Here is a 23,345-nt window from a genome sequence, read left to right as displayed (position 1 = left end):
AGGAAATGATGTTGCCAAATATGCCAATTTTTCCAGATTTGGGGAAAATCCATACTTTTGTATGAAAACTCTGATTTTCAAATGTTAAGCCAAATGCCTTTTTAAATTTTGTTTTGTTCTTATTTCTTGCTTTTTTGAGTCAGTGTGGGCCAGATAAGGCGAGACCAATCTCCCCATTTTGCAGATGAGAAACTGAGACCCAAGAGACAACGTGATTTATGTCAACAACTCAAGCAAGAGCTAAGGCTGAAACCAACGCTGCCATCTACTACGCTGCACTCCTGCCCTCCACCATGCCACAGAGCCTTCTCCCCCTGGAGCAGCAGTGACGGCTCGCTCCACTCAGGATTCACAGCTCTCATAAGAGAGGCGACTCCTGGGCTGGAGGGCATAGCCACAGGCCAAAAGCTGCCTTCATCGTCCCAGCTGCCATGGGAGCCAACAGTCCCTGCCAGCCTTGGTTCCTAAGAAAGAGCTGCACGGGCTTACAGCGGGGAAGTCTCAGTCACAGAGAGAGAAGGAGAGGAGTCAGGGCCTGCAGAGGCATGGGATGTGGGGACAAGAGGGGCATGCTCAAGTGTCACATCTCAGGAGGTGATAGGAAGAGCCTTCCTTGGCAGCCTCAGTGATTCTTCAGCAACGGGCGTTTCCCACCAGGTGATGGAGCAGGCCAACCAGATGGGGAGAGTCTGCAGTGAGCATGAAGACATCCAAGCAAAACAGTCATTGCTGGAGAAAAAGAGTGGCAGCAAAACAATGCCAATAAGATGCCAGGGCAGGCAGGCCTAGAAGCACATCAGAAGCGTGGTGGCACCGACTCTCCCCAGAATGCCATGCCTGTTTGGACAGATTTTTGCTTTCTGATACGTGTTCCAAAAGCTCTTGGAAATGAGGAGAGAGGCCTATCCGGTCCTGTTTGGACAGTGCTGGGTATGGTACCAAATGTCGACAGCCCCTGCAAGCTGTTCCCTTGTGCCAACGAAGATGACAGGGCCAATGCCAGAGCTACACGCTCAGAGATCTCACACCATCATGCTCTGAGCAGCATCTTCTCTTGTGTGAAAGGGAAAGTTTCTTGGGAGAACAGGAGAGAAATAAAGACAGCGCTTTTTTTTCATGGTGTTTTTGGTTTGGGTTTTTTTACCCCTTGACAAGGTGCAAAGGGACCTTTGGAAAAAGTTTTTCATTAAGACCAACAGTGAAGTTCACAGCGCTGCTTGGATCTAGCAAGCCCATTATGCCATGCAGTTCACCGGCCCCTGGCCTCCCACCCTCCCTGGTCGTCACCAGTGGTCTTTTGCCAGGCTTGAGGCAGATGTGGGCAGCAGGGAGGTCTGTGATTCCCACCAGGACCGCTGACTGGTGGAGACGCCCTCATGCCAGAGTGGCTTGGTGAGAGCCCCTAACACGCACACGTACGCACAGATGCACACACAAACACCCTGCCCACACAGCAGCAATTAAACACAAGAAACAAGGATAGGTCCGAAAGGACAGCAGCTCCCGTGTTAAAACATGAGCAATATGCAGAGGCACGCCTCTCTGCCAAGCCCTAATCCCCCTGGCATCTGTGCCCTGCTATTTGCATAAGTAAATGGCAGCTCATTAAGAACACATTAGTAGCTCTGTAACCATGTAAGGAAACCAACCTAGTGAACTCAAAGCCACTGGAGATTTCTCTAATTCAGTTTTGCAGCCTTGGATGCATGAAACAGAGTCTGTCATTCACCGTCTGTCTGTCCAGCTAGAAAACAAAGAATAGACCCTCATGGAAACACAGAAAAGACTTAATAAATATTTGTTGAAGAATGAATAATGGTAGGCCAGGTTTGCAAAGGGCAAATCTTACTAAAAATAGAGAAATGTTTGGACTGCCCTGGTTTGAGGAGACATTTCTCCAGTGTCTGGCTATCCACTGAAGGCTCCAGAACAATGGTTGCAAATCAAAGTCCTGCATCAGATCACCCCTTAGCTTATCATCAGAATCATATTGCCTGTGATGGCTGATTCAGGAAGTCACAGACCAGGCCCAGGAATTTAGACTTTTAAAATGCCTCCCAAGTGGGGACACCTCTTGATTTTGACTCAGGTCATGATCTCAGGGTCATGAGATCAAGCCCCACCTCAGGTTCCTCACTGGGCCTGGAGCCTGCTTAAGATTCTCTCTTTCCCTCTTCTCTGCCCTCCCCTGCTTGTAGTTCTCTCTCTCTCTCTCTCTCTCTCTCTAATAGATAGATAATAAAATGCCTCCCAGGGATTCTTATTTGCTCCCCTGTTTGAGAGCCATTGCCATGGAGCCCTCCTTATGGTTGGCCCAGTGCAAAACGGGCACCACCCAGGAGCCTACGAGAAACACAGTCTCAGGCCCCAGGAAGACCTGCTGAGTCAGAACCCGCATTTTAACAAGCACGCTGGTGATTGCCGCATAAAGTTTGAGGAGCATCATTCTAGAGGGTGCTAGGGTGGACTCTGTGTGAGCCAGGCCGCGGCCCTCTTGCAGACGTGCAGTCTCCTGTCTGAGCCTGGCCTGTCACCAGGTGTGTGATCCTTTCTTTGCTCACGGCCTCAAGTCTCACCCACCTGCAGGGTGTGGAGGTTGTACTGGATGGCCAGCCGCAGAGGTCCTCCATTCCCAGGGGTTCCAGGACGTCCAGATCCAGGAACCTGCTGGAGCCCGGTGCAGACGTCAGCCCTCCACGTCTCCCACCGCACGGAGACCCAGGGGGAGGGCTGCCTTCAGAAGCACAGGCCGGAAGCCTGGGAACCAGAGGCCTGAGCTCATTTCTCCGCTTCAGTGCGCAGGGCCCCGGTGCCAGGAAAGCCGAGTCAGCAGATCCCAGGCCCGCAGTGACCTGGCCGGGCCTCTGAAGCCGCCCAGGGCGGGCTGGTTCAAGAGCATTTGGCACCTGTCTCCAGTGCCCCCCGGAGCTGCCGGTGCTTTTACTAGTCTAGGTGGGCAGCCCAGGAGGGCGCAACCTGCTGACCTGTGGTGCAGACAGGCCAGGCCCTGCGTCTGCCAGGAAAACAGCTACCCGCGGCCCTAACGCAGGCCTCCACACCGTCGCCAGTAAGGCCATTGCGGATTTTCTCAAGGGCTGGCCCTCTGAGCCCCAGGTGGTGCCACACCCCGGCTCAGGAGGACCCCCACACCGCTGGGGAGCGAGACACAAGGCAGAGGCCCCAGAAGCCGAGCAAGTGCCAATTGTGTGGGTATTTGTAGCCCGATCCCTCTGGAAAGGCAGCTCATGAGGTCCTATGCAGCGCTCTCTTTCACTCCTGTCCCGGGAAGAGCGGGTGTTGCCCGGGTAACCCGCGGGGTGGCCCTGCTGCTCTGGGGTCACCTGTATTACCCCCACAGGTACCTGGCACAGGGACCTGGGCACCCTCAACTTCCGGCCCTGGCCTCCTTTCTCTGAGCTGAGTCTCCCCAGAATGGGGCCCGGAAGGCTCAGGGATGCAGGAAGCGTGGGTGGGCAGTCCTGGCAGCTGCCTCCACGGGAGACCCTGAGACTTCAGGCTTTCGAAGATGTCTATGCACACACTTAACGCATTAAACGTGTGAAAACAACACGCAGTTAAATACGCACTGAAACAACACGTAGTGCCTACTTCAGCTCGGGCTTTACATTTGCACGGAATCCCCACTTGCAGAAAACTGGTTTTTCAGCTTGTTGAGACCTTAATTATTCATGGGAGGTGATTCTGCAGGGGTAGGTGGTTGTTCTCCTCCTGCTCCTCCCACTTCTCCTCTTCCTCCTCCTCTCCTTCCTTTTCCACCCCCCTCCTCCCCTTCCTCCTCCTCCTCCTCCCTCCACTTTTCCAAGACCTTCTCCTTGAAAGGGGACCAGGGCAAGGGGCCAAGTGTTGCTCTGAGTCCCACAATTACTAGGCAAGTGGCACTTGCTCCTCTTTATATTGCTCCTTCACTTTCAATCAGGTGCCTGGTACAGTTGGGCCCTGAAGCTCCAGGTCATTCCCCTTGCACACCTACCTCACACCTCTGCAATAATGAACCTGAAGTGATGCCAATGGGCTGTTAGTGAGCCTGCAGCACAGACACGGAAGGCCAGGCAGCTGAGCCTGCCCCAAACCCCAAGCTGGGGAAATGGATCCCCTTGGGCCGAGCAGCCCCAGGGTAAAAGGTGTATCTAGCTGTTGGACCAGCTGAAGAAGAAATCCGCATCATCCCCACTCCATCAGCTGCATAACACTCTTGAGGCTAGTCCCTTGAGAGCCTGAGAACACAGAATATAGTAACAGAACACACCACAAAATCTTCAGTATAATCACACTGATTTTCTTTTATTCTTTCATGATGAAAAGAACTCTGTGGGATTTTTTTCATGGTTATATTAACAATACCTGCTTATTGTTTGAAAGTAAATTTAAACATTTTGGGTGGGGGATGGATGGGGAGGAGTCAGGATCCCCTCCACCCAGATAGAACCCCTGCCTGCCTTCCATGGCCAGCTTTCACACACTCCACACTTCTTGCATACAGACCCGTGAAATTTCACATAAATGGGATTATATGACAGTATTGGAGGTTCCTTTTCCTCTCTGTGTTAAAGAGTATTTGGGAGTTGACTTCACTGTCTTTTCATCCAACCTCCCTCCCCAGGTACCCAGCATCAACATCCTGTCGTATGAGACAGGTTCGGATGTGAGCAAGTCCCCATGCTCATCCATGCTCGTATCTGCCTTGAAGGTGTCCTCCCCTGCTCCTGGGGACCACCTCACCACACTCCCAGAGCTAAGGCCCAAATTATTTCAGTCTCTGTTCAACAAGCCAGGGAAAGTGATCTTATAAAACCCTCAGTCATGTCTGTACTAGAAATGGTCCAACAGCTTTCCATCTCTCATCTAGATAATAACAGAAGCCTTGAAATAACCCACTCCTGCATGAGCCACTCTCTCTCTGTGTCATCTCCTACCAGCCTTCTTTCGTACCCTCTCTGCACTACTGGCTTCGCCTGCCCCTGAGTCTTTGCACCTGCCATGTCCCACTCAGCCTGACCCACTCTTTCTCTAGGTATTCATAAGTCTCCTTTTCTCACTTCCTTCTGATCTTCATTTTAATACCAACGTCTCAATGACGCCTTTATTTGCCACTCCATTTAAACCTATACAATCTTCCCCCAACACTCCTTTTGCCTCCTTTGTTTTTCTCCAGACATCTTTCTCCAGCCAACATGCCATATATTTTACTTGTGATCCATGTCACCCCACCAGGAGGCAAACTCGGTTACAACAGAGTTAATGATTCCGTTTGTGCGTGGCTGTATCTTCAGCACCCAGACAGCACCTGCCAAAGGTAAGTGCTCAATAAGTATTTGTTGAATGTGTGATTCAAGGGATCTTCAGGGTTAGACAGGGGCCTAGATAATCAACAAGCACTTGTTCAGTGATTATAAGTTCCTCCTCCAGCTACATGTTTAAGGGTAATTGGTTCCATGAGCCTTGCTGTTCACAAGAGCAGGCAAATGACTTTTTATTTCTAGGGTACGCCCTCAGCTTCTCAGACTCCAGAAGCTACAGGTCACTCCTCTCTGGCTGAGTTAATAGTCCAGATGCTCCAATATGGGCTCAGAGTACCCCTGCCTCTGAGTCCTTGAAAGGGTTTCCAATGGGCTTCCCCATCAGTGTTCTTCCATCAAGCACCCCACCCCCATACCCTTGCATAACTGTGGCTTCTGTATCTTTCCGTAAAACCAGTCAGTCTTTCAGCTCAACCTTGGCTTGCTGCTGTTAGTGGTACAATATCATGGGTATCCTGGAGCAGCTCACTATACCCTGTCCCTGACTACAGAGAGTAATCCAGAAATGTCAGCCTCCTTCCTAGGGCACAGAGGAAGTGACTACAGCAGACAATTTGAACCTGTTGGTGGTTGGTTTGTCTTATGTTTTGGTTTGTGTCTATTTGACTATTAATTATTATTATGTAATATGGACTATCCTGTAAAAGCTTATTACTTGGGTAACAGAGGCAACAAATGTATGAAAGTTCAACCTCTTTTGAATTGTAATCTGTTCTACAATTAACTTGTGGAGAGTGGTGGGACTGGGGGTATGGATGGGGAGATAGTTGATCAAGGACTCCTTTGCCCTTGTTTTGAGACCTTCTGACATCTGGCGAAAAAGTCTGTCTATGGAAAGAACACACATACAAAGAGACACACAGGGAGACACACATACACACACACAGCATTCACAACCCAGATGGCAGGAGCCTGAGTGCCAAGCTGTCTCTGGCAAAAGGCTGCCTGCCTCCACTCACCCACTATATCCAGGAGCAGAAGCACAGGAGACTACAAATTTCTAAGTGCTACCCTTGACCTTGCTTTTGGAACACCCTCTAGAAGTAGACATGTATTCTGACTGCCACCATGGCCCATCCAATTTATCCTCCCTGACTCTCTCCACTGCCTCCTTGGAGAAGGAAGACCAGCCTCCTCCCAAAGCCTTCTACCTTCTTCTTCCAGGGAAAAGCTGCTCAGACTTGTCAACAGGGGATCAGGAAGGGAAGAAGACTAAGCCACCCTACAGTGTGCAAATCCCTGCCAGCCGACAGGCAGATGGCTCCCTCCATCACAGGAAGGGGTGGGTGGCCAAGGTGGATGTGGGCCCTTTAGTCAGTTCAACATTTGGAGGATTATCTTCTCCCGAGGTGCAGCAGGATTAAATTTTTAAAACTAAAATATAACTGATTTAGAATAAATGTGAAGGTGGGAGCACTGGTGAAATCTGTAGTTCTACCAGTTGTAAAATTTTTTCAATGTAATTATGTCTCTTTCAACTACACAGAGTAATATGAACTCTGGGCTAGACTTTATACATAAAACAGCTCATTTAAAACAAGCAGTCTGCAAGGTAAATATTACGATGCTATTTTATATTGATGAGGTAAGTGATGTTCATAGAGGTTAGAAGCTAACAGTGGATAAGTGGTATCCCTGTAACTACTTACATTGCATTAATCTCGGATGGATGGACGGACGGACGGATGGATGGACGGATGGGCAGATGAATGAACAGATTAGGAACAAAGGAAAAAACAACCACATAACTTCCCATTTCACGAAACTAATGAAATGGTGGGCTATTTAAAGGAATGAATTAGAATGATTACTAATTAGCATTTCAGCCATTGAGCGAAGAGGGAAGCAGGAAAGGGGGGAACTGCTATTCTTAGAATCTGTGCTCTGGAGCCAGACTGCCCAGGTTCAAACCTCAGACCCACCATTTACTAGCTGGATAACCTTGAGCTAATTAGTTAACCTCTCTGTACCTCAATTTCCTTATCTTTAAAATGGGGATATTATGACTTTTAGTGTTATGGTGAGAATTAAATGAGTTACACAAAATAGTATGTAAAACATTTAGAACTTTGCCTAGCACCTAGTAAGTGCTCCATGAATGTTGCTATTGTTACCCACATTTTGTAGGAAGAAACTGAAGCCCAGGGAGGGAGGTGATTCTTATTCTGCAATTATTCCAATAACACCACTTTCCACATTGATTGTTGGCAACCCTTTTATCCGATCATGGTGCTACAAGACCATCTGAGCCAGCTCTAGCCAAATAATCTTCAGTTGTGGTGAGGATCTAGATTTTAAGGAAGGTCTAGATTTTTCAGATATAGCTATCCACGTAACTTAGACAGGTACACATTCATAACATTTACTCTGTCTTAGGAGTTGAGAGAAACTCCATAGTCACTAAAAAAAAAAGAAAAAAGGAAAAAAAAAGATGGACCTGCATTATTTTTAAACTGCTATAAATATGTGTTGAGTTAATGAATGTTATCTATTATATCATTTAAGACTCCTCATTCAAAGGCCATGATAAATTCTTCCCAGAATTCAAGGAGTTTATTTCTTCTGAAGAACTTCCTAAAATACATCTGAAATCCTATACCAGAAAACTTTGGAGCCAGATGCTTTTCAGAATTTAGAATCTTAGGAATTTTGAGAGCTTCTAGAGTGCAGATACTTTATACTGTGTAATCCCCCCTGAAGGTCCAGTCTATCCAGGCTAGCACATCACAATTAAACATCCTCATAGTTCTACAGAGAACCTTATATGTGAATTGAACATTTACACTGAATGGGATATATAAAGACTATAAGCAGGTCAGCGTCAGCTCGGGTCACATTTCTTACAAATAAATAGAAAAGCTTTGGGCTTTCAGAGATTTTTGGACATCAGAACGGCAGACAGGGGATGCTAGATCCGTGTAGTGAATTATGAGCTGGGTTTCCCCCTCGTCCGGGCTGCTATGAAGAGTTTGGTTTCTGTCTCACCAATGTTTGCTGAGCACTCACCACATGGGCACTGTTCTAAGCTGGTTTATGTGAATTGTGTTATTTGGTTCTCAGAACAACTGTAAAGGATAAGTAACCAGCCCAAGGTCAAGCACCATCTGAGACTGGCTAATGAAGTTTCCCAGCCAGCGAGGCATTTCCAATACAGCTGACCCCTGAACAACACAGAACGTTGAAGCACTGACCCCCTATACATATGAAATCTGCATATAACTTTTGACTCCCCCAAAACTGCACTACTAATAACCTACTATTGATTGGAAGCCTCACCAATTACATAAACAATCAATTAACACATATTTTGTATCTTATATGTGTTATATATTGTGTTCTTACAATAAAGTAAGGTAGAGAAAAGAAAATGTTATTAAGAAAATTATAAGGAACAAAATACACTTACAGTACTGCTCTGTATTTATTGGGGGAAAAAAATCCATGTATGGATGGACCCACAGAGCTCCGACCTTGTTGTTCAAGGATCAACCTTTTTTTTTTCTTTCTTCCCTTTTTATTTTTTGATTCCTCTTCTTTAATAGTAGCTTTTGCTATTATTTTCCCTGTGTTTTCCATTGAAATTGGTAGGTAGATGAGATGCCACAAAATGTTTTTAAATTATGGGCCTTCATCTCATCCTTTTCATGACACTGACTTTAAGTCCTTTGTGAGGCTTTCGGGATGTAGCAAAGTCAGCTTCCCACAACAACCACAAATCCTCACGCAGCAGGATCCACCAAGACAATTTCTAGTGAATAGAATTCTACTGAGATTAAAGCATGGACAAAGAAAATATTTATTCCAAAACCTCAGATGGTTGGAGGTTAAATTCAGAGTCTCTGCTCAGTTTTGCAAATAAAGGGTCTTTTTGGTTTTCTCCATCCATTCATCTCATTTGCCTCCATACTTGTCTAGGGAGCACCAACCATGTGAGACGCACAGTGCAGAAAGCCTGAGCTTGTTACTCTGGAGCTGAGGGCCATGATGTAGATGGAGAGGGAAAGGAGGGCATTCCACACCAAAGAAATCGCATAGTGTGTTTGGAGAAAGCAGAGTGGTCTGGCAAGAGCAGAGCTGTGCTCATAGGCAGGAGATGAAAATCAAGAGGCTGGAAAAATAGTCTGGGGCTGATCCTGAAGTGCTTCACATGCCCAACTGAAGGATGTGCACCTCACTTCATGGCTGAAAACCTACTGGAGTCCATGGGACAGAGGCGTTCAAGGATGCTCAAGACCTGTCTGTCTTGCTCACGACCATATCCCCAGTACCTGGAATAGTATTGGCACACACCTGGGACCTGATGTACTTTTACTGAAGGAAGGAATGAAAGAAAAAAATCTGTGAGTAGATTCACATTGGAGAACATACCTAAACGTAGAGAATGTAGAAGGAGGACATGGGGTCCTGTTAGGAATTCCTAGCAAGAGTCCAGGGGTGGCTTAATAAGGGAAATCTGTGGGTTGCTTGGGAGAAGACACCTTTTGGGCTTGGAGATGCAAGATACTCCAGGCCACCCAGCAGCTGTGTGGGGAGCCACTAGAGCTAGTCCATGGGGGCTAAAGTGAGAACATAGTTATGGCAGCCTCCTGCAGAGACCAATCTCCCTGTAGCTCTTTCCCCTCCTCCCCATGCTGTCCAGCTCTCACCTCAGGGACATACCTTGGAGTTGGAGAGGCAGCCACAAAGCAGGAAGAGAAGCAGGGATGGGAGGAGCTGCAGGCTCCCGGGTGGTAGTGGGTAGTACAAAGCTGAGGACTGCTGGCAGCAGTGAGGTGTCAGGGAACACAGGAGATTCAGGGAGCGCCCAACTCCCATCAGTGCAAGTTCACAGGGAGACTTTCCAGTCGCATCAGAGCCAGGGCAGGCAGGACTGATGATAGATTCAATTCTTCCTGGGGAGAGGGCCAGAGTGGCTCCTCTTTTCATGTATAAGCATCATTTTTAGGCAACATCATTACCTTGGCATTCCATCCACCCTATTCCAGAAACTTTGAAAGGGCTGGGAGCAGCCAGGAGAGGCTCCTTGAAGCAGTTGCTCAAGGCTCTGATCTGACCCCCACCCCCTGCCAGCTTCCAAATCTAGGGGCCTGGGCAAGGGCCTCCAGGTGGCCCAGGGAAGACCCTCGGGGTGATCCTTCTGATAGCCCTCAGGTGGTCCACAGACTCTGGAAAGCTGAAATCTGACCCAACAATGCTGGCTACTCCAGAAAGATCCATGCAGGGGTAAGCAAGTCAACACTCCCCCACGCTCACAGGGAAAGCACAAGCTAAGGAGCAGATGGCTCATCCAGAGTCACAGAACGAGCCAAGAAGCCAAAGGTGGACCCCGGGGAAGGGCCCCCTCTAGGAGTGGTTGTTATTCATAGATCATCAGCACCCCCACTGCCTATGATCTGCTCTCACAGGGTTCTACCTGAGGGCTAGAAAGGGGCACATTTATTGGTTCGCTGCACTAGGCCCTATACTGGACACTGCAGATACAAAGATGAATATGACATGGTCCTTGCTTTTCAGGAGTTCAGAGTTCATTGGAAAAATGGACATAAAACCAAACAATTAGAATGAGAAAGGCTATTCTAAGGATTCAATGAGCTAGGTAAAGACAACAGGCCATTGTTAGCCCATTTTCCAGAGGGGAGGCTGAAATTATCATGGTCTAATCACTTGCCTCGGTTCACACAACTAGTAAGAGACCCTGCACTGGCGTGCTGGAGCATCGCACCCAGGCTGCAAGAGCGGATTTTGTGCATTACCTTTCCAGCTCCTCATCCAGTGACATCACACTGGTAACCTAAATCCTCCATCAGATGGACCACAGAAATCCATAAACACTACGGATCAGATGATTGATTGGTTCAAACCCAAGTCTGAAACCCCAGACTTTTTCCAGTGTCCCCGAGAATCTTTCCTAGATTGAAGCATCCCCTTCTAAAAAGCCTGCCTCCCCAGGGTAATCACACCAGCCTGTCCTGGACAAGGCCAAATTAGACGGTGGACGTGATCTGCCTTCTAAGTCACAGAGGGCTGTACAACTAGCTTAATTCCCCAACTATCCTCTGGTCTGTGAGCTTGCTTGCATGGTAGCAGAGATACAGGGGTTCAGACATGCTAAGTGGGCCTGGGATGGGGGGGACACGGGGGGGGGGTCAGGAGGAAGGGGGAGCTGAGGAAGGAGAGGAGGATTCCATTCTCCAGAACACTAATCTCAGGCAATGTCACTAATGGGACTGATTCATCTCTGTCTCCCTCAGCGGCTTCATAAAAACCAGGACTGTGGCTGGTTTTGCGGACCATGCCGTGAGAAAAGAGAAACATTACATGGTCTCATTCATTTGGGGAATATAAAAAATAGTGAAAGGGAATAAAGGGGAAAGGAGAAAAAATGAGTGGGAAATATCAGGGAGGGAGACAGACCATGAGAGACTCCTAACTCTGGGAAACGAACTAGGGGGGGGGGGGGTGGAAGGGGAGGAGGGCAGGGGGTGGGGGTGACTGGGTGACGGGCACAAAGCACTTGATGGGATGAGCACTGGGTGTTATTCTATATGTTGGCAAATTGAACACCAATAAAAAAATAAATTTATTAAAAAAAAAAAGAAAGAAAGAAAAAGAAAAGAGAAACCCTGGAGGGAAAGAGGCTTGGGCTTTCCCTTGCCCCCCCCCCACCTTACCCTGCCCCACCTGCCAATATCCCAACGCATCCACTTCCGTCTCCTTATGTGGCTTGGGCCCCACAGCCTGAGCCCCCCTCCCTTCGGCCCGTGTCCCCAGCGCCCCCGGGAGCCCCACTCGGGGCGGGGGTCTGGGCAGGGCCTGGAGCCCGAGCTGCCGCCCCAGCCCGCACACCGCGGCCGGCTGCGCCACCCAGTGGCCACTTGCGGAATCGGCGGTGGAACCTGCGCGCAGGGCCTGGAGGTCCAGGGCGGCCCTGCGGCTCCCCCTCTGCAGGGACAAGGGGAGAGAACGCCAAAGCAAGGGAAAGTGGGCGGGTAGAGAGAAAATCACCAAGAGGGCTGGTAGGCTCTAGGGCACAGGGACTAATTAATTCAGTCGGGAAAGCAGGGATACCTTGGGAGGCCTGTCCTTTCTCCCTGTCCTCTCATCCTGTCCTCTCATCCCACTCCTGCCTTCTGCTCCCAGGGGGCTGGGGGCTGAGGCTCCTGTCCCCTGATAGCTCTGCCCCCCCCCCCCACCCCGTGCCCTGGGCTGATGAGGAGACAAAGACAGAGGGCCTTCACGGCCCTGAGGCCAGGTGCAGTACCAGTGGTGTCTGGAGGGAGTCTGGATCCCCATTCCCCCTCCACCCTGACTCTACTCCCTCAGCCTCTGCCTGCATTTCCACAGCTGAAAAAGGATGATAAAAATAAACACTTCGCAACTTCCCTCACACAGGGCTTGTGAGACTCGAAGGCCAGAATGCTGAGGAAAGCATTTAGAAGAACAAAACCACCACTATTCTAAGTTTGTGACCCATATGACTTTAGAAACCACGTGAGGACAGGCAGATACAAACATACTTGCTTAAGGAGTCAGACCCTCAAGTCCTGACTATTAAAAACTCCTCAGATGAAAGATTTTTTTTTTTATTTGGAGGAGGGAAAAGAAAACGGAACACGGAGTTGAAATCCAAAATTGCAAGGTTCCATATGGGAAATTTAAATGATCAAGGATGTCTTAAGGATATTACTATATAGAATGTAGAAGGCAGCTTGCTCTTTAGGAAACCAGTGGAATAGACTATGATCCCCCCGAAACACTCGGATGATGAAGGAGAAGCCAAAAAAGGTGTCCAGGATCCTACTTGGAACCACTTCAAAGGTAGAACCACAGAATCATGGGACCTGACCTTGGCCTGTGACATCCCTGGCAGCTGCAGCACCTGTTCTGATCCTGGGCACGCCTCCCCAAGTCTACCTGCAGAGGCACATTCCCTGCACAAGAACAAACCCAACTGCTGGTCTCGTTCTGATCATGGAGGTGGAGCCCAGGCCTCCTGACCATTGGCTTCATGTCATAAGAGCAAAGCTGCCCCCACCCTCCTTCAGAGTCCACCACTTGGAACCTCTAGGTAGGTTAAGAGTTGACATCAGAGTCAGGGAGATAAATCAAAAGCAGCCCTGGCCCCAAACCGCACCCCCAAAACAGAGCAGTGAGCCAACCACATTTACTCTGTCTCTATACTGTGGGCAGAGCTAGAAGACCTGCTTTAGGAGAGAGGATTGGAGCAGGCTGGCCTCTGCACAGACACAAGGTTGGCATTTTAGTTCCTCTGGCTAAGACACCTCTTAAAAGTTCCCTTTGCTATAGGGTCCCTATGTAAGTCCTAATGGTTCCCTTCTTCCCCGCTTACCCTCTTGGCCTCTCTCCCTAACCAGAGAGGATCACATTCACTGCTCTCACAGCCTGTGTATTTCTGCTTCCAGGAACTTTGTCCTGATTCATTCTGCTTTTCAAGCTTTTCTTCCCCTTAGCTCCCATGCCGCCATGCAACATCTCTTTCTTCTATGATGGTCTTCCAGGGAATCTTCCAGACTCTTTGGGTGCGAACCTTGATAGACATCACCTCTGAATCTTCCAAGCCCAGGTGGGTGATCAGCATTTACTGAATACAGCTATGTGTGTACTTGCATGCAGGCAGGGAGAGGGGTCCCTCTGATGTCAGTTCCCATCCTGTCCAGGTGACCCTGAAGTGGTGGCAGACCCAGACCATCACCCAGCTCATGCTGCCAGTGCTGATTTCTCATTAATTCAGCAAGTCCCCATTGCTTGCACCCTGTCTTCAGTGCTGGGCTGGGTATTGGGAGATTTCCTGGGTAAGATGAGATGCTCTCAGGACTCCCTCCCTGCATACTTCCCTGTCATTCTGTCTCCAGGGGAGAGAATGCTCATCTGACTGGTCAGACAGAAAGACAGTGATTGGGTATGGTTGCTCTTCCTAAAATGTGGGCTGGGGCCTGGCCAGCCTGGCCCTCTCCTCCATTCACACAGAAGATGTGGTTCAGTGGCCCAGGCTGGCTCTCCCTTGTCCTTCCATGTGGCTGGCCAAAGCACAGGAAGAGCAGAAATTTGGAGAAAAGAAAGCCCCCAGTCTCAGCCCAGTTCCCTATGTGGGGTATGGGGCCCAAGGCCAGCCACCATCAAACGTGACTCTTCTTCCTTCACTGTGCTTCCTCTAGGTCACCTTCTGAGACTCTGTGGGTAGTGCTTGCTGGGTTTCTAGGTCTGCCTGGGTCCTCTGGCCATAACACATGCATTAGCCCCTTCCTACTGCTAATACCTTTGATAACAATCCCCCATGTTCTGGGAGAAGCCGTTCAGCACAAAGTGCTGCCATACAAGGTAAGAGCCAGAATATCAGAGAGTTGGGAAAGTTTTCACAGAGAGAGCAGAGTCTAAGATTGGCCTTGAAAGATACATGGGATCCCATAGACATTTGAGGATATGGGGATAGGTATTTCAGGCAGAAGGAACTCAATGGTGTTTGGAAAAGAGTAAAGAGTCCAGTTTGGGGCTGGCTGGAAGAAGATTCTGGAAAGTTAGGCAGATCCTACAGCTTGGAATCCTGAAATGCTGAGTCAAGACACTTTCACCTAATTTAGTAAGGCAGCTGGGAGCCACTGGAAGCTACTGAGCTGAGAGGGCTGTGGTCTGAACTGAGCTCTGGAAAGAAGAATCCAACAGAAGTGTGCGGGATAGATCTGAGCCAGACAAGACAAGGGCAGGAGGACCAGTCAGGTGGCCCGTACAGTGACCCAGGCAAGCAGAACGTAAGGACGGGGCAGTGGAACCAGAACAGAAGCTCCAGGTAGCAGGGCGAGCACAGAGGACTGGAATATCAAGGAAGATAGGCAGACAGTGGAGGTTTGCCAGAAAGTCTCCAGGAGAACAGAGGTGCCCTCCCCAAAAATGGGAGGTCAGGGAAGGTGGGGCTGCTTTGCCACCTGCCCTGGGTCCTCTCTACCTCACCTCCTACCACTGCCCCCAGGACCTGCCATCAGTCCGCGCTCCACACTGCTTCCATCAGGCCCAGGCTGTCCTCCTCCCAGTCCCCTCCCCTTGCTCACCAGGCTGCCTCTTGCCTCAGCTTCACAGCTCAAGCACTGCCTTCTCCTGGAAGCAGCCCCTGAGCCCCACCCCAGGGCTCTAGTCAAATGTCCTCCTCTTACTTACCCCCTCCCAAACACCGGTGCTGGGTGTACTACCATCACTGGCTCACTGCTCTGTGTCCCCCCCACCCCCTGTCCCCGAAGCCTTTTGAGAACAGGTGTTCAGTGTGTTCAACATGGAGGCAGCAATGCTCTCATTGAGCACCGATGTGTTCTAATGCCCAGGTTCTGAGAACACGCCGGGGGGCGAGTGCAGCCCCTGCTCTCACGGCATGCTTGGTCTAGTGGAGGAGGGAGGTGACCAGTTACACAGAGTCTGTCCACATGATGCGGGGCATCTCTTCTTTGACTCTCTCCCGCCCCTAGCCAGCCATGGCACAGAGAACATTCCATAAATGATGGTTGAGTGAAGGAAGGATATGCTGATTTTGAAGTGTAGCAGGACATCCCAAAAGCAGCCAGGAACAGAGGGCTGGAGCTCAGGAGAGATGACCTCACATGATGATGATACTTTTGGAACTTGGCCCACTTACCTATGAGTCAGATGGGTTGTGCTAGACCCGACATGCCAAGTATGTGGCGGTCCCAGAGTTTATAGGGAACATGAAGAAAGGGAGGGAGACTCTGCGCTCCTGACCCGGCTTCAATTAACAGGCCCGAGGAAGCTGCTCCCTTTCTGAACACATCCCATTTAAGGACGTGGGACATGGAGTCGCCTGTACCTGAGAGCCAGACATCAGTCAAAGAGAAAATGCTTGCACTGTGGAGTGTCCCTGTTCAAGGACGCACCAGACTCAGGCGGTGAGGGGGAGGCTGCCTCCGTGCAGTGCCCCAGACAGCAAATCCTATCTCCAGGCTCCAGACCAACCAATGATTACATTTTTCCTACTTTGATGCCAGATTTCAGCTCCATCTGAATGCCTGTGGCATTGAGCAAATCAAATGTAGTTCCCAAAGTGACATCAAGTATGGAAAGAGCCCATTCTTGGCATAGTTTCTGCTGGTCCTAAAAAATAATTATCCAAATTCCCCATCAAGAGCTCCCCTCCTGGCTCCCTGAGGGCTCCTTCCCCCTCCCTCACCCCCCTCTGACATGCACCTGATTCTTGTTTGCAGACAGTTTACTGCTATAGTTTCTGTCTGAAAACACTTGCAAGTAAACAAACCCTCCCCACTCAGATGGCATGGCTGGCCTTTGGAGGATCCTGGGCTCCTTGCCCCTCTGAGCCTTTTCCCCCACCCACCACCCACCCCATCTCACCTCTGTAGCACCTATGACCTCCAGCTCATCCTCCAGTGACACATTCAGCATCTAGAATCCAGACCGAAAGCTCCATGAAGGCAGGGGCCATGTCGCTTTGCTCACTGTTACACCCCCAGCACCGAGTACATCTCCTGGCACACAGTAGGCCTTTTACAAATATTCATGACATAGATTCAACAAACTTTGAGCACCTCTCTTATATGAGATATAAAGATGTATGGGCTGTGCTTCCTGCTTTCAGATCTGTCCTTCTTCTTCTTAGGACACAGTACAGAAAGGGCAGCCAGGGATCCTCCCACCAAGACCCTGTTCTGCAGACAAGCTGGTGCCTCCAGGGAAGAACTGGGCTCACGGGAGCACGTGTCCAGCCCCACTGACTCCCTCTGCCTGAGCACGGGTCCATCCAACACCCTCTCTAAACCTACGATGAATACAGGCTGGCCTCTCCTCCTCCCAGGTGTCCTCCCTGCCACCCCAGCACTCCGTGCCCTCCGGGATGTCCAGGACTACTCGGCACCATCTCAGACAAGATAAATGGCATGGCTTCCTTACAAACCGGGGATACTAAGCCACATAAATTACTTCTGCATTTGTTTTAGACAACGAAGTAGGAAAACAGAATTCCTCACCCTCTCTAAGAAGGGTGGAGCACATTCCAGAGAGATAGACATAGTGGCTAAGAGGCGGGCTCCATCCCAGCATACCGTCCCTCCAGTCCTGACTTGGCCACTTACCTCCTCATGACACTGGGGAAAGTTCTATTTCTCTGTTGGCCTCAGTTTTCTCATCTATAAAATGGGGATAACATTAACAGTTCCTACCTCATTGGAACGTATGAAGATTAAACAAGATAATCCATGTAAAGCACTTGGAAAAGTGAATATAGGACAAATATTAACTTTTATTATGATTATTTTATTTAGTTGCTATTATTAACTATTATTATAATTATCTTTAATTAGTTCAGAAAGGGCCCCACCAGAGGGTACTTATTCCAATTTATACACACACACGCACACACACGCACACACACATGCATGCTCACACACACTGGCTCCATCCTCAGTCTAGGGTGACCAATTAAACTTTACCCCTCTGTCAGCAGAAGGCTCCTCCCCACCTGATCATGAAACACTTCTGCCAGATATGACTCTCACCCCTCCTCCAACAAAAATGATCATATTTTTAAGGTTTGATTTTTTTAATTTATTTTTTATTGGTGTTCAATTTACCAACATACAGAATAACCCCCAGTGCCCGTCACCCATTCACTCCCACCCCCCGCCCTCCTCCCCTTCTACCACCCCTAGTTCGTTTCCCAGAGTTAGCAGTCTTTACGTTCTGTCTCCCTTTCTGATATTTCCCACACATTTCTTCTCCCTTCCCTTATATTCCCTTTCACTATTATTTATATTCCCCAAATGAATGAGAACATATAATGTTTGTCCTTCTCCGATTGACTTACTTCACTCAGCTAAGTTTTGATTTTTAAGTAACGTCTGCATCCAGTGTGAGGCCCGAACTAACAACCCCAAGATTAAGACTCATGATCTACTGAGACAGCCAGGTGCCCCCAACAAAAATTATCTTATCACATACCCTCATATACGCTCTGTACTAATCACCATAGCCTGGCTGCTGTAACAGCCTCCAAAGCCAAGGGCTCAACGCAACACAGGTTTGATTTTTCACTCATAATCTGACATGTCAAGGGGAGGGAATACTCTGCTTTCATGAAATCATTCCAAAAACCAGGCTCCCCCTAGTGGTTCCACTGTCTTCCTGGCATTAGGGTCCCGCCTGCGTCCTCTGCATCCAGCCAGAAGGTGGGAAGAAAGCACGTAGAGGAGCTCACGCAGGTTTCAGGACCACACTGGGCAGGGGTGTCTGTCCCCTTAGCCCCTCCCATTGGACCAAAACTCAGCCCCATGACACCACCTACTGTAGTGGAAGCTCAGGGATCATCTTTCCACATGTCCAAGAGGAAAATAAAATCAGTTCCATGAACACAGCATTTTTTCCACTACCTAGTCCCTCTGAAGCAGAGGCTTCCCTAGGAAGGAACTTCACTTTCCTTTTTAAAAAAATAGTTTTTAATTTTATTTATTTTTTTAATTCAGTTTCTAAAAGAATGCATCATTGACTTTCTTTTTTTAAAAGATTTTATTTATTCATTCATGAGACACACACAGAGAGAGGGAGAGAGAGAGGCAGAGACCTAGGCAGAGGGAGAAGCAGGCTCCCTGTGGGGAGCTCGATTCAGAACTCGATCCCAGGACTCTGGGATCATGACCTGAGCAGAAGGCAGAGGCTCAGCCACTGAGCCACCCAGGCATCCCTGAATCTTTTTATCTTAAGGGCCTCCTCTTAGAAAAGAGACCCAAAGCAGTGCTCCCTTCCAAGCCTATGGCAGGTGATATCCATCCCACCTGGGCAGAGGAGGAGGGAGAAAGAAAGTGGTTCGGGAATGGGACAGGGCTGGGCCCAGCTCTCAGCTTGGTCACTTACCCCGACTGCTCAGCCCTTCTGCAGCTGCTTCCGCTTTGGCAAAATTCAAGTGGTAACAGAGGGTGGTTACCAGCTGGAGGCAGCGCCCGTCAAGGGCGGTCACAGCCCTCCTCTTGCTCTCGGTACCCCAACCTCCCTGTACCATAGAGGACTGAGGTCAGGATAGTCTGCGAAGGTAATTAAGTACATGCAAAATCTGGAAACCCGAATCCCTTCAGGGCCCAACCAACGTCAGCCAGATCCTTTTCATTCCTCGACCCCACCCCCAATCCCACACTTCTTGCTCTGCTGCAGATGGCCTGTGGAGGCTGAGAGCCAAACAGTAGGAGAATTGGCTGTTTCCTAAGCTCCTACAGACTCTGTCCCTAATTGCAAACCCATTTGGGACACATTCTGAAACAAGAGGCTTTTGCACTCACCACTAGTTCCTAAATAAACAAACAGAAATCAAGGCTTCCTTCCTCACTCTCCCACTCGCCTGCCTGCCAGGCTCCTTGCCCACCTTGCTTTAAAACAATTACTTGGGGAAACAAAAGGCAACGCCCACCTTGTTCACCCCTCCTCAATACCACAACAGTCACCTCCACGTGTGCCAGAAGCAGCCGGCTTTGTTCTCCTAGCAACACGAACTGCCCCAGCTGCACACATTTGGTGCTTGGGTTACCCCAGCCTGCCGCCAAGGGCGTGCAGGTTGCTAGGAGAATCTGAACTTGAGTTTCAATTTGCAACCTTTCCTCGCTGCCACTGCCCTTCCCTGGCTACAAACAGACACCCACCCCACAGCAAGACCTACAGTCCCGGGCCCCACACCCACCCCACAGCAAGACCCACAGCCCGGGCCCCACAAGGCAATCCCCAGCTCAGATAAGACTGGTGTGCCTCTTTTTTTCCCCTCTCTTTTCTTTCTTTCTCTCTTGATTTTCAAACTGACCCAACAACCACACAAATAAATAAGAATTACGAACTATCCATCAGACAGTACCAACTGACCTACTATTGCCAGGCATCATTCTGGGGGATGCAGCCAAGAAGAAAATAAGGCAAGTCCTTGCACTGGCCTGCATCCTGAGGGAGGGGGATGATAGAGAGAGAGATACCACATCTCTCCAGACAAACACAACCAGTAGGATTTATATGTGTGGATATGGATATAAAGAGATTTATTTCAAGGAACTGGTTCGTGTGATTGTGGGGACTGGCAAGTCTGAAATCTGGTGGGCAGGCTGGCAGGCTGGAAACTCAGGCCGGTGCTGGGGCTGCAGTCTCAAGGCAGAACTTCTCCTTCCATTGGGAAATTTCAGTTCTACTGTTGAGGCCTTTCAACTGATCCGATGAGTCCCACCCAAGCCATCACGTGTAATCTCCCTCCTTAAAGTTAACTGATTGTATGTTCCCACAGCTACAAAATATCTTCACAGCAGCACTAGGTGAGTGTTTGAACAGCCAGGTTCTACAGCCAAGCCACACTGACACACAAATTAATTATGACAGCTGTATGGGGCAGTGATAAGTGCATGGGGAAAGAGGAAAGCTGGGTGAGGGGGACAGCAGGAGATCTGCCTTGTGAAATACGGTATGTTGCTCAATAGGAACCTGAATGAAAAAGAAACATCCCTAGGCGATGTGCACAAAAAGCACAGATGCCTCACGGGGTTATGCATCTGCTTAATCATGACAGTGTTGCTTGGTGACCAAGACAGGAGATGCCACGTGTAGAACCCTGATCAGATTGCTTGATGGCCAAAGCAAGCCTTACAGTCTCCAGGTCCCATTCTGCAGACAGGACCCCTGTTGCAACAGCCTCCTGGGATCCGCCCTTCCTCCCTGCCTTTCCCTGTCCTGCCCCTCAGGTTCCCAAGGTGCCCTGACCCACAAGCCCTCCCGGCCACTGGCCTTCTGCCTCTTCTCCCCTGAGCTCATGGTCTGTGTGACCCTCTTCCTGCAGCTCTGCTCTCGACACTCCTGGCCTGAACCTGCCTCAGGGCCTTTACCTTTTTGGCTTCTGTAGCCTGAAGGGTCTCCTCTGGGCCATAGCTCCGCTCTCCCACTGGCATTCTGTTCAAGAAAGCCAACCACATGATAAAATAGCACCTCCCTGTCCCTGCCTGTACCTTAGCCTTTGTTTGCTTTGTCTTCACAGCACTTACCTTAAATGCATATTTTTTTGGTTAATCATCGGTCTCCTCTCGCTTGGATGCAGGGAGCAGGAACTCTGGGTTTCATGTGTATGTATGGTAAGATAACATGAAATTTACCCTTTAAAGTGTACAATTCAGTGACATTTAGAACTTTTACAAGATTGTGCAACCATCACCACCACCCAGTTTCAGAACATTGTATCATGTCAAAAGGAAACCCCAGACCCGCTAACCAGTCACCGCCTGTTCCTCCCACCTCCAGCCCCTGGCAATCACTAATAGGATCTGCCTATTCTGGACATTTCATATAAATGGGATCATAAAGGGAAACAAAAGCAAAAATGAACTAGTGGGACTTCATCAAGATAAAAAGCTTCTGCACAGCAAAGGAAACAATTGACAAAACTAAAAGGCAACCTATGGAATGGGAGAAGATATTTGCAAATGACATATCTTATAAAGGGTTAGTATCCAAAATCTATAAAGAACTAATCAAACTCAACATGCAAAAAAACCAAATAATCCAGTCAAGAAATGGGCAGAAGACATGAATAGACACTTTTTCAAAGAAGATACACAGATGGACAACAGACATATAAAAAGATGCTCAACATCACTCATCACCAGGGAAATACAAATCAAAACCAGGATGAGATACTGTCTCACACACGTCAGAATGGCTAAAATTAACAACCAAGGAAACAACAGATGTTGGTGAGGATGTGGAGAAAGGGGAACCTTCTCACACTGTTGGTGGGAATGCAAACTGGTGCGGCCATTCTGGAGTTTAATCAAAAAGTTAGAGAACTACCCTACAACCCAGTAATTGCACTACTAGGTATTGACCCAAAAGACAAAAAAAAAAAAAAAAAATACAGATTCAAAGAGGTACATGCACCCCAATGTTTTTTTTTTAAGATTTTATTTATTTATTCATGAGAGACACACAGAGAGAGAGGTAGAGACACAGGCAGAGGGAGAAACAGGCTCCATGCAGGGAGCCCGATGTGGGACTCGATGCCGGGACTCAAGGATCTTGCACTGGGCCAAAGGCAGGCACTAAACTGCTGAGCCACCCCAATATTTATAGCAGCTTTATCAACAAATAGCTAAACTATGGAAAGAGCCCAAATGTCCATCGACTGATGAATAAAGAAGATATGGGGTGTGTGGGATGTGGACACACACACTCAAATGCCCATCAACTGATGAGTGGATAAAGAAAAGGTGGCATATATTTGCAATGAAATATTACTCAGCCATCAAAAAGAATGAAATCTTGCCATTTGCAATGACATGGATGGAGCAAGAGTGTATTATGCTAAGCACAATAAGTCAGAGAAAGACAAATACCATATGATTTCACTTATAATGTGGAATTTAGGAAACAAAACAGATAAATAAATGGGAAAGGAAAAAAAGGGAAGCAAACCATAAGACTCTTAACTATAGAGAACAAATTGAGGGTCAGTGGAGTGGGGGGATGGGCTAGCTGGGTGATAGGTATTAAAGAGTGCACTTGTTAGGATGAGCACTGGGTGTTGTATGTAGGTGATGAATCACCAAATTCTACTCTTGAAACCAATATTACACTATATATTACCTAAAACATTTTTAAAATAAAAAATAAAATCTTTTAAATTAACAGAAAAGGTAACTGTTGCATACATTTTGCTAGATTTAAGATTCATGTATCTTCTGCCTATTGCTGATACATAAACAAAATTTTCTTTAAATCCTGGGTGGGTTACTGACCCATAAAAGGTAAATATCTATATAGGTATATATGTGTATACATTGCACACAAATAAAAACTAGTTTTTCCTTTTTATATCTTTTTTTACCAGTCAGGATTTTTTTTTAATGTACTTGAATTTATTATTCTTTCATTTTATGGCTTTGGGGCTTGTGATAGAATGCTCTCCCTCACTCTAATATTTTAAATAGCCACCACATTTTCTTCTTATAGCTAAATGAGATTTTTTAAATGTGGCATAATATAATCATGAAG

General features: G+C 48.3%; 1 long non-coding RNA gene across 2 annotated transcripts in view; it reads right to left on the bottom strand.

Moving 5' to 3' along the window:
* The window catches only part of LOC125755401 (uncharacterized), a 35,746-nt gene extending 32,967 nt beyond the window's left edge, over nucleotides 1-2,779 (bottom strand). The window contains exons 1-2 of one of the 2 annotated variants that reach the window (XR_007411864.1): nucleotides 2,581-2,779; nucleotides 1,650-1,744 (exon numbers count right to left, since the gene is read on the bottom strand). This is a non-coding gene — a long non-coding RNA (uncharacterized LOC125755401). The remainder of the gene's footprint in view (nucleotides 1-1,649; nucleotides 1,745-2,580) is intronic. The other variant, XR_007411863.1, reaches the window with a different exon arrangement.
* Between the last annotated feature and the right edge of the window lie 20,566 nt (nucleotides 2,780-23,345).

The sequence above is a fragment of the Canis lupus genome, chromosome 7 (assembly GCF_003254725.2).
Source record: "Canis lupus dingo isolate Sandy chromosome 7, ASM325472v2, whole genome shotgun sequence".
NCBI classification, from domain to species: domain Eukaryota; kingdom Metazoa; phylum Chordata; class Mammalia; order Carnivora; family Canidae; genus Canis; species Canis lupus.
The sequence above is the reverse complement of the archived record's forward strand: the minus strand, read 5'-3'. Positions and strand labels throughout refer to the sequence as shown.